The following is a 10,000-nucleotide window of genomic DNA, read 5'->3' on the forward strand; positions in this document are numbered from 1 at the left end:
CATCTGTGCTCTTCTGAATGTCTACCTGTCAGTGACATTCTGTCCGTCCATCCTTGATCTCGAGTGGGAATTTTGATAGTTTATGTGTGAGATTGTGTGTTCCTTTTCTCCTGTGGATTATTTTATGAGAATGTGTATGTGTTGATTTGTAATTGTATGTGTTTTTCTATCTGTATGCTGCAGTGGCCATTTTCATTCCTGCCCTGTTTGGGGATTTATTGTGCTACTTCTGTTGTATGTTTGTTTGTATGTGACTTTCAATAGCTTGTGCATGTGTGGGTCTGTGTGTGTGTGTGGTTTTGTGTCTCCCTTTTTGTCACTCTGTGTTGTGGGTCTGCCTGTCATTGGTCCTCTTTGTCTCCCCAACTTTGGTCATGAGTGCTGTGGATGTTTTGTGTGTCTTCATTTGTGTTCTTATCTCTAATGTTTGTGTGTGTGCATGTTTTTTGTACATTTATCTCTACCTGTTTGTGAGTATAGGTTTGTGTTTGCCAGTCTGTGATTGTGTATATGTCTATGCTCATCCATCAGTAGCAGTTTATGTTCTTAAATGAAAGTGAATGTGTTTGCGTTTTTATGTGATTGTGTGTGCTTCCCTTCATTGACTTGCTTATTTGTGTAGTTTTGTGGCTACACATCTGTGCTGCTCTGAATGTCTACCTGCCAGTGACCCTCTGTCTGTCCATCTTTGATCTCAAGTGGGAGTTTTAATAGTTTATATGTGAGATTGTGTGTGCATGTTCTCCTGTGGCTTATTTTATGAGTGTGTGTGTGTGTGTGTGTGTGTTTGTGGGTGTGTTGTTGTGTAATTGTATGTGTTTTTCTATCTGTGTGCTGCAGTGGCCATTTTTATTCCTGTCCTGTTTGGGGATTTATTATGGTACTTCTGTTGTATGTTTGTGTGTATGTGATTTTCCATAGCTTGTGTGTGTGTGTGTGTGTGTGTGTGTGTGTGTGTGTAGTTTTTTGTCTCACTGTTTGTGGCTCTGTGGGTGTGGTTCTGCCTGTCAGTGGTCCTCTTTGTCTATCTCCCCAACTACTATTGTCATGACTGCTGTGGATGTTTTGTGTGTCTTTATTTGTGTTCTCATCTCTGCTGTCTCTATGTGTGTGTGCATGTGTGTGTGTGTATAGTATGGGTGTGTGTTTGCCAATCTGTAATTGTGTATGTGCATATAGAACCATCCATTAGTGGCCATTTTTGTTTTTTGGTAGATATAGTGTGAAAGTGAATGTGTTTATGATTTTTTGTAAATGTGTCTTTGTGTGGCATGCAGTGGTGTCTGTGTGTGAGTGTGTGTATGTGTGTATGTGACTTGTAGTACATGCTCACCTTTGGTTGGGTTCATTATTGTAGGTGTGTGTTTGATGATCTGTGTGTGTATGGATGTGTATTTTTGTGTCTACATGGGGCCATTTGTATTCCTGCCCTGCTATAAGATTGAATTTTTAGTTTTGTGGTGTATTTGTCTGTGAGTGCTTTTCATTGTCTTCCTTGTTTGTGTTGTTTTGTGTCTGCACATCAGTGCTAGCTGTGAGTGGTGCTCTATGTGTCTACTCTTCTTTTAGGGTATGTACCTTTGTATATGTGTGTGTGTTTGTGTGTCTGTGTGTGTGTGTATGTTTTATTGGGCATTTATGTGTACCTGTTTGTGAGTGTAGGTTTGTGTTTGCCAGTCTGTGATTGTGTATATGTCTATGCCCATCCATCAGTAGCTGCTTTTGTTCTTAAATAGCTATTGTATGAACGTGAATGTGTTTGTTTTTTATGTGATTGTGTGTGCTTGCCCTTCACTGACTTGCTTATTTGTGTAGTTTTGCTGCTACACATCTGTGCTGCTCAGAATGTCTACCTATCAGTGACCCTCTGTCTGTCCATCTTTGATCTCGAGTGGGAGTTTTAATGGTTTATGTGTGAGACTGTGTGGGCATGGTCATTTGTGGCTTATTTTATGAGTGGGTGTGTGTGTGTGTGTTGATTTGTAATTGTATGTGTCCTTCTATCTGTGTGCTACAGTGGCCATTTTCATTCCTGCCTTGTTTGGGGATTTATTGTGGTACTTTTGTTGTATGCTTGTTTGTATGTGATTTTCAATAGCTTGTACGTGTGAGTGTCTCTGTGTGTGTGGTTTTGTGTCTCCCTGTTTGTGGCCCTGTGTGTGTGTGTGTGTGTGTGTGTGTGTGTGTGTTTGGGTCTGCCTGTCATTGGTCCTCTTTGTCTATCTCCCCAACTTTGGTCATGAGTGCTGTGGATGTTTTTTGTGTCTTTGTTTGCGTTCTCATCTCTAATATTTGTGTGTGTGGGGGTGCTTGTTATTTTGTACATTCATCTTTACCTGTTTGTGAGTGTAGGTTGGTGTTTGCCAGTCTGTTATTGTGTATATGTCTATCCCCATCCTTCAGTAGCTGTTTTTGTTCTTAAATAGCTATGGTATGAAAGGGAATGTGTTTGTGTTTTTGTGTGATTGTGTGTGCTTCCCTTCTCTGACTTGCTTATTTGTGTAGTTTTGTGGCTACACATCTGTGCTGCTCTGAATGCCTACCTGTCAGTGACCCTCTGTCTGTCCATCTTTGATCTCGAGTGGGAATTTTAATAGTTTATGTGTGAGATTGTGTGTGCATGTTCTCCTGTGGATTTTTTTTATTATGAGTTGGGTTCATTATTGTAGGTGTGTGTTTGGTGATCTGTGAGTGTATGGATGTGTATTTGTGTGTCTACATGGGGCCATTTTTATTCCTGCCTGCTATAAGATTGAATTTATTAGTTTTGTGGTGTGTTTGTGTGTGAGTGCTTTTCATTGTCTTGCTTGTTTGTGTTGTTTTGTGTCTGCACATCAGTGCTAGCTGTCAGTGCTACTCTGTGTGTCTACTCCTCTTTTAGGTGGTGCATGTGTGTTGATTTGTAATTGTATGTGTTTTTCTATCTGTGTGCTGCAGTGGCCATTTTCATTCCTGCCCTGTTTAGGGATTTATTGTGGTACTTCTCTTGTATGTTTGTGTGTATGTGATTTTCAATAGCTTGTGTGTGTGTTTGTGTGTCTGCCTTTTTGTGCCTCTGTGTGTGTGGGTCGGCCTGTCAGGGGTCCTCTTTGCCTATCTCCCCAACTACTTTGGTCATGAGTGCTGTGGATGTTTTGTTTGTCTTTATTTGTGTTCTCATTGCTACTGTGTTTGTGGGGGGTGTATGGGTGTGTGTTTGCCAATCTGTAATTGTGTATGTGCCTATAGACCCATCCATTAGTGGCCATTTTTGTTTTTCTGTAGCTATGGTGTGAAAGTGAATGTGTTTGTGTTTTTTTGTAAATGTGTCTTTGTGTGACATGCAGTGGCGTCTGTGTATGAGTGTTTATGTGCGTATGTGACTTGTGGTACATGCTCACCTTTGGTTGGGTTCATTATTGTAGGTGTGTGTTTGGTGATCTGTGAGTGTATGGATGTGTATTTGTGTGTCTACATGGGGCCATTTTTATTCCTGCCTGCTATAAGATTGAATTTATTAGTTTTGTGGTGTGTTTGTGTGTGAGTGCTTTTCATTGTCTTGCTTGTTTGTGTTGTTTTGTGTCTGCACATCAGTGCTAGCTGTCAGTGCTGCTCTGTGTGTCTACTCCTCTTTTAGGGTATGTACCTTTGTATATGTGTGTGTGTGTGTGTGTGTGTGTGTGTGTGTGTGTATGTGTGTCTGTGTGTGTGTATGTTTTATTGGCCATTTATGTGTACCTGTTTGTGAGTGTAGGTTTGTTTACCCGTCTATGATTGTGTATATGTCTATGCCCATCCATCAGTAGCTGCTTTTGTTCTTAAATAGCTATTATATGCAAGTGAATGTGTTTGTGTTTTTATGTGATTGTGTGTGCTTGCCCTTCACTGACTTGCTTATTTGTGTAGTTTTGTGGCTACACATCTGTGCTGCTCAGAATGTCTACCTATCAGTGACCCTCTGTCTGTCCATATTTTATCTCGAGTGGTAGTTTTAATAGTTTATGTGTGAGATTGTGTGTGCATGTTGTCGTGTGGCTTATTTTATGAGTGTGGGGGGTGCGTCTGTGTTGATTTGTAATTATATGTGTTTTTCTATCTGTCTGCTGCAGTGGCCATTTTCATTCCTGCCCTGTTTGGGGATTTATTGTGGTACTTCTGTTTTATGCTTGTGTGTATGTGATTTTCAATAGCTTGTGCATTTGTGTTTCTCTGTGTGTGTGGTTTTGTGTCTCCCTGTTTGTAGCCCTGTGTGGGGGGGGAATCTGCCTGTCAGTGGTCTTCTTTGTCTATCTCCCCAACTTTGTTCATGAGTTCTGTGGATGTTTTGTGTGTCTTTGTTTGTGTTCTCATCTCTAATTTTTGTGTGTGTGCTTGTTTTTTTGTACATTTGTCTTTACCTGTTTGTGAGTGTAGGTTTGTGTTTGCCAGTCTGTGATTGTGTATATGTCTATGCTCATCCATCAGTATCTGTTTTTATTCTTAAATAGCTATGGTATGAATGTGAATGTGTTTGTGTTTTTATGTAATTGTGTGTGCTTCCCTTCAATGACTTGCTCATTTGTGTAATTTTGTGGCTGCACATCTGTGCTGCTCTGAATATCTACCTGTCAGTGACCCTCTGTTCGTCCATCCTTGATCTCGAGTGGGAGTTTTAATAGTTTATGTGTGAGATATTGTGTGCACGTTCTCCTGTGGCTTATTTTATGAGTGTGTGTGTATGTGGGTGTGTTGATTTTTAATTGTATGTGTTTTTCTATATGTGTGCTGCTGTGGCCATTTTCATTCCTGCCCTGTTTGGGCATTTATTGTGGTACTTCTGTTGTCTGTGTGTATGTGATTTTCTATAGATTGTGTGTGTGTTTGTGTGTTGTTTTGTGTCTCCCTTTTTGTCGCTCTGTGTTGTGGGTCTGCCTGTCAGTGGTCCTCTTTGTCTATCTCCCCAACTTTGGTCATGAGTGCTGTGGATGTTTTGTGTGTCCTTATTTGTGTTCTCATCTCTACTGTTTTTTTATGTTTGTGTGTGTGTGTATCTGTTTGTGTGGTATGGGTGTGTTTGCCAATCTGTAATTGTGTACATGCATATAGACCCACCCATTAGTGGCCATTTTTCTTTTTCTGTTGCTATGGTGTGAAAGTGAATGTGTTTGGGTTTTTGTGCCCCAGGGAGAGGAGATATGATGATGGATGTAGTTGCAGGCTGATGAGTAACCTCCTGCTGTGGCTGGCCCATAGGACCTTTACAAGGGACTTGTTGAGCCACATCCTTCTTCAGGAAGTACTGGGGAAGAAGTTGGGTGCTCGAGCCATACCTTTGTTTCTATAATGTGGGCTACCTTTTCTTTTCCATCTTAAACTCTAAATTAGAGTCCCTCACTGCAAACCAGTCTTTCCTCACTCATCTGCCCCTTGTATAGCAGGCAGTTGATTATGACTCTCTTTATGATGTCAATTTCCTGAGGTTAGAAATAGCTTCTACCTTTCTTTTTATCCCAAACTTTTAAGACATATTTGTTTTTGGATCCCCTGCCTGCCCAAACAGATCTGCAGTTCTTTGTTACTCTTGGTCACTATGTAGGATTTCTTTTAAAATAGAGCATTCATTGGGAAAGACTGCAAAATTTCTGGGGTTGCTGTGGAAATTAGAGTTTGAATTCCCCTAATCTAAGAGATTCTCGACTCCTTCCCTCCCCAAGGTCACACAAAAAAATCCAGTGGGATTTCACCAATGGTTTATTTCTCGAAGATGTACATAGCGTACAGATAGACAAAGGAGATTAATTCACAGAGACTTTTCATGAGTCCAGACACATCCTGTTGTGTCAGTAATGTGTTGTTTTCCTCTGCCTCTCCCTTTTTGGCATTGGTGTCCCCTCCTTCCACCTCTTTTTTCTCCCCTTTGTCTCCTATCTCCTCCTTCTCTTCTGGCTTTTGCACTTCCTCTTCCTGTACCATGTTTCCTCCCCTCTCCTCCTCCACTGTCTTCTTTTCCATTGCCCCATTCTTTTTGCCCTCCTCCATGTTCTCCTTGACTACCTCCTCCTCTCTCACTTTCCTGCCTCCTACTTTCACCTCTGTGTTCTTCTTGGCCTCCTCCTCCTCCTTGCTTACCTTCCCCCCTTTACCTATCACCTCCACCTTTTTTCCATCATCCTCAATTTCCTTCTTCTCTACCTTCTTTTCCTTCTCCATCTCCTCTTTCTTTTCCTTGGCTTTCTTTTCCCTCTCCTCCTTCATCTTTTTTTGCTTCCTCTTCTTTGTTTTCTTCTCTGTCTTCTTGCCCTCTTGTGGCATAGTGTTGAGAGGGAAAATTGGAGCAAAACAATGGCAGTCCCCTCGCCCCGTGCTGGTGGATGGTGTTGGGCTATGACAAGTAGAAGACTGTCCACGAATGTCGCACCTTCGGAAGTGCTGGTTCAGACGGGCATGGTTGTCAAGCAAAGCGTAATTAGGAGCTTTATTCATCTCTTTGTTTGCACTGTTGCCAGAATTTTGTTGCTGTTGGGTAGACTGTTCTAAAAGTTGAAAAGCTCTTATGGTTTCTATTCCTTGACCGATATTTGACCAGAGGTTCTCTGAACGGCCTAAAAGTAGAGTGGAGATGATCTGAATGAGCATAGTCCTCAAGATGACCTGCTGGTAGTACTGGAAAGCGACAGAGATGCTACACTGGAACCATACAGCTGCTTGATGTAAAGCTTTGCCTATCTCATTTCTCAGTTGGTCCAGCATCCTTTGGGTGTGCCTTCTGGCTGAGTTGAGTAGCAAAAAAAGGATACCAAGGGACCAGGTCCTCCCAACACATACATTTTCCCATACAGTCAGATAAGTAGGAAGCAACTGCTCCATTGGAAATTTTTGGGACAATACCTGCATTAACTCTCTGCCCATTTGCAGTCTTCTATTCCACAAAATGTAGAAAAAACTAACCATAGATGAAAAATGCAGGGAGACCAGGTGAATCATGAGCATAGCAAAACACAGAAGTACAACATTGAGTTTCGCCCATAGCATTCGAAATAAGCAATAAGCCAGGAGCACTAACCATGAGGCTGCTGATAATTCCCAGGGATCAGGATCCATGGTACCTCCCACTTTGGTTGATGGATGGGGACATGAATGTTCCTAGGCTTCTTCCTTCCTGTCCACGATTTTGCCTCTGATAGGGACTAGCTCCCAACTCCTATTAGTCAGCCATTCAGAGCATCCATCAGCCAGTGCTGACCAGTCCCTTGACAACCTGTGATATCACAAAGCTGAATGATATCACAAAGGCTGAAGGATATCACAAAGGCTGAAGGATATCACAAAGGCTGAAGGATATCACAAAAGCTGAAGGATATCACAAAGGATGAAGGATATCACAAAGGCTGAATGTTTGCAAGTCAAATCCAACTGTTGCTAATATTGCCTTTTAAGAGAAATTGGGTCGTTCCAGTATAATCCATTTAGGCCTGTGATTTCTATGAAAGGCTATAAATTATTCATAATTAATCTGAAAACATAAGAACTTCATACCCTAACATACTTTTAGTGTAACATCTTCCTTCTCTCATGTCAATATGTTTATCCCAAACTGACAAATCACTCATTAGATTCACAACTCTATTAGAAATTTATTCAAGCAATCTATAGCACTGATTGAGGGCCTACTATATACATAGCCCTCTCTAAATTGTTCTCCAGACAGACAGGAACTTAATAAGACATATGTTGGGTCAAAGGTTGCCAAAAGCTCTGACAGAGCTGTCTTGGTGTACAAATTTTAATTAGGATTCTCACTAATAAAGGTGATTTGGAGATTTGAGTGTTTTGGCTCTCACAAGAAATCCCCCAGTGCCTTATGTATTATAATGTATCCATAAAATGCCAGGGAAATATGGCATGATCTTGTGGCATTTCCCATCTATATTCATATACATCAATAAGAAAATCGCTCTACCATTCTTTTTGTCTCTGTCTCTGACTTCTCTCTGTCTAGTCCTCCCTTTATTCGATTTATCAAAGATAGTTTGCCCAATATAAATAATTTCTTTCTCAAAGCTAGCTTGTAGATATGATTTAATTTAGACAGGAACACCTACAATTTCAAGGCCATTCAAGGCCAAATAAACTATCTTCATTTGACAGATGTTACATAGGAAAAGTGTTATGGTACAGGATTCTCGATTTGGATTTTGTTGCCTTAACCACTCTTCTTGGCACTGGGGGAAAGAAATGAAAAAGTAACATAAAACTGCTAGTCCAGATTTATAGTTTTAAATAAATAACCTGACCTGGAAACTGGACTATGGGCATAAGACTGAATTCTGAAAAGCCTCAGGGCAAAGATGTGAAGTTTTCAGGCCTGGGTTTGGGGATTTTATTCAAGTTACTGCCTAAAAAACTAAATAATCCTTATAGGGAATAGTTAAGAAAATTTTGACAGTTTCTAAAGTTTCCCCCAAAAAAACTAGGGTTGTTAACATTTTGAAGAAACAATCACAAAAGGAAAAACATGTTACTTGAAGCCAAAACAGCCTTGGCCTGCTTTGGACAACAAATAAAGTGAATGGCTTGGTATTCTGTAGCAAAATTTATTCTTTAGTCTTATACAAGTTATTTTTATGCGATTTTTCAAAGACCTAATAATTTGCCTTTTTGTCCTTGAAACCAAAGGAAACTGATCTGTTTAACTGGTCAGAATCATTACATTAACTTCATTCTGCTCTTTGGGTGTCCTATCTATCTATGACTCTGTATCTCTGTCTCTTTGATTCTGTGGGTCTCTGTGTCTCCCTCTCTCTAGCTTTGTCTCTCCATCCATTTCATTTTCTGCCCCTCTTCCTGGCCTATGGTAATGGAACATAATAAAAGAACAATCCTACCTTTAACCTCTACTTGACTTGATGTTTTAGTTTCCTGTGCCTACCCATGCTCCTGTCTCTAGTTTTCTAGCCCATATTTCCCCAAACTCTTATTGAAAAGGAGAATAAAAGCATTTGGTAAATGTTGATAACCCTTGGACTATATATATATAACTAATGTGAGCAGAATGTTGAACAAGTGAAACACAATGAATCCAATTCATGGAAATAGTCAGCCTGGCTAACTAAAACTGAAGACAAATATTTAACCCAGTGAATAAGAGCAAGAAACTCTGTGCCTGCATGAGCTTCATAATTACCTAAAAATCTATTTTTCTTTGTCCATATAAGCAGAGCCTTTGCCTATGTCTAATTAAATACCCCCTTGCCATGAAAACTGGAAGGAATTCCTCTTAATTGAAATGAATGTTTTATGGACAGTAACATAGGTAGAAACTATGTATGTTTTAAATTTTTATGGATCTTCATGGCCAATCTGGTGACATAGGTAGAAATACTTGATGTTAATGAGCCCATCACTGGTGATATTCCATCCACCAGGTCAGATCATGACCCATTGACAACTCATCCTATGTGATTCTTAGTTGTGTCTTCTGGCAGATCTTCCAGTGGTTGCTGCTAAGGGGCCGAAGGCTCCTCTAGCACTTCTCTAAACAGGCTGTTGTTATCTTTCCTTCTTGCCCTTTGAGAGATCCATCTTTCTCTGTCACAAATTTCCTACCTGGTCTATGGCTTAGACTGTTTCTTTTCACTAGGGAGAGAAAAGTATTTTACTCATGTAAAGTAACTGATAGAAGGATTCAGCAAAAATCCCATGATTTCTTACAAATGTAAAATTAACAGTAGCTTGTGTCTGTATAAATTTGAGAAGTGTTTCATATAGGTTTTTATTTGATCCTTAAAACTCTTGTAATTAGTGGGTGGACAAATAGGAGGAAATAGACAGGTAATTTCCATCTTGCTATGAAATGTTACTTCTTAGCACATATTATTATTGGCCTAGTAACAGAGGATAATATGTTGTTTGGGATTCATGTTCTGAATTTGCCCTCCAATAGGTAAATATTCACCAAGCTTGGCAGGACCACTTGGCTCGGCGAAGTTTGAGTACCTTGCTTGTTGGGTGTTTTCAAAAGGTACTTGGGCATGATTGGTCA

At 40.2% G+C, this 10,000-nt stretch overlaps 1 long non-coding RNA gene across 26 annotated transcripts in view; it reads left to right on the forward strand.

Moving 5' to 3' along the window:
- The window catches only part of LOC141503543 (uncharacterized), a 266,282-nt gene that overhangs the window by 235,163 nt on the left and 21,119 nt on the right, over positions 1–10,000 (forward strand). For 23 of the 26 annotated variants that reach the window (XR_012472877.1, XR_012472883.1, XR_012472882.1 and 20 more), the window contains one exon: positions 9,902–9,979. The exons of the other annotated variants lie outside the window; for them this stretch is intronic. This is a non-coding gene — a long non-coding RNA (uncharacterized LOC141503543). The remainder of the gene's footprint in view (positions 1–9,901; positions 9,980–10,000) is intronic. 26 annotated transcript variants of the gene reach the window in all.

The sequence above is a fragment of the Macrotis lagotis genome, chromosome X (genome assembly GCF_037893015.1).
Source record: "Macrotis lagotis isolate mMagLag1 chromosome X, bilby.v1.9.chrom.fasta, whole genome shotgun sequence".
In the NCBI taxonomy this organism is placed as follows: domain Eukaryota; kingdom Metazoa; phylum Chordata; class Mammalia; order Peramelemorphia; family Peramelidae; genus Macrotis; species Macrotis lagotis.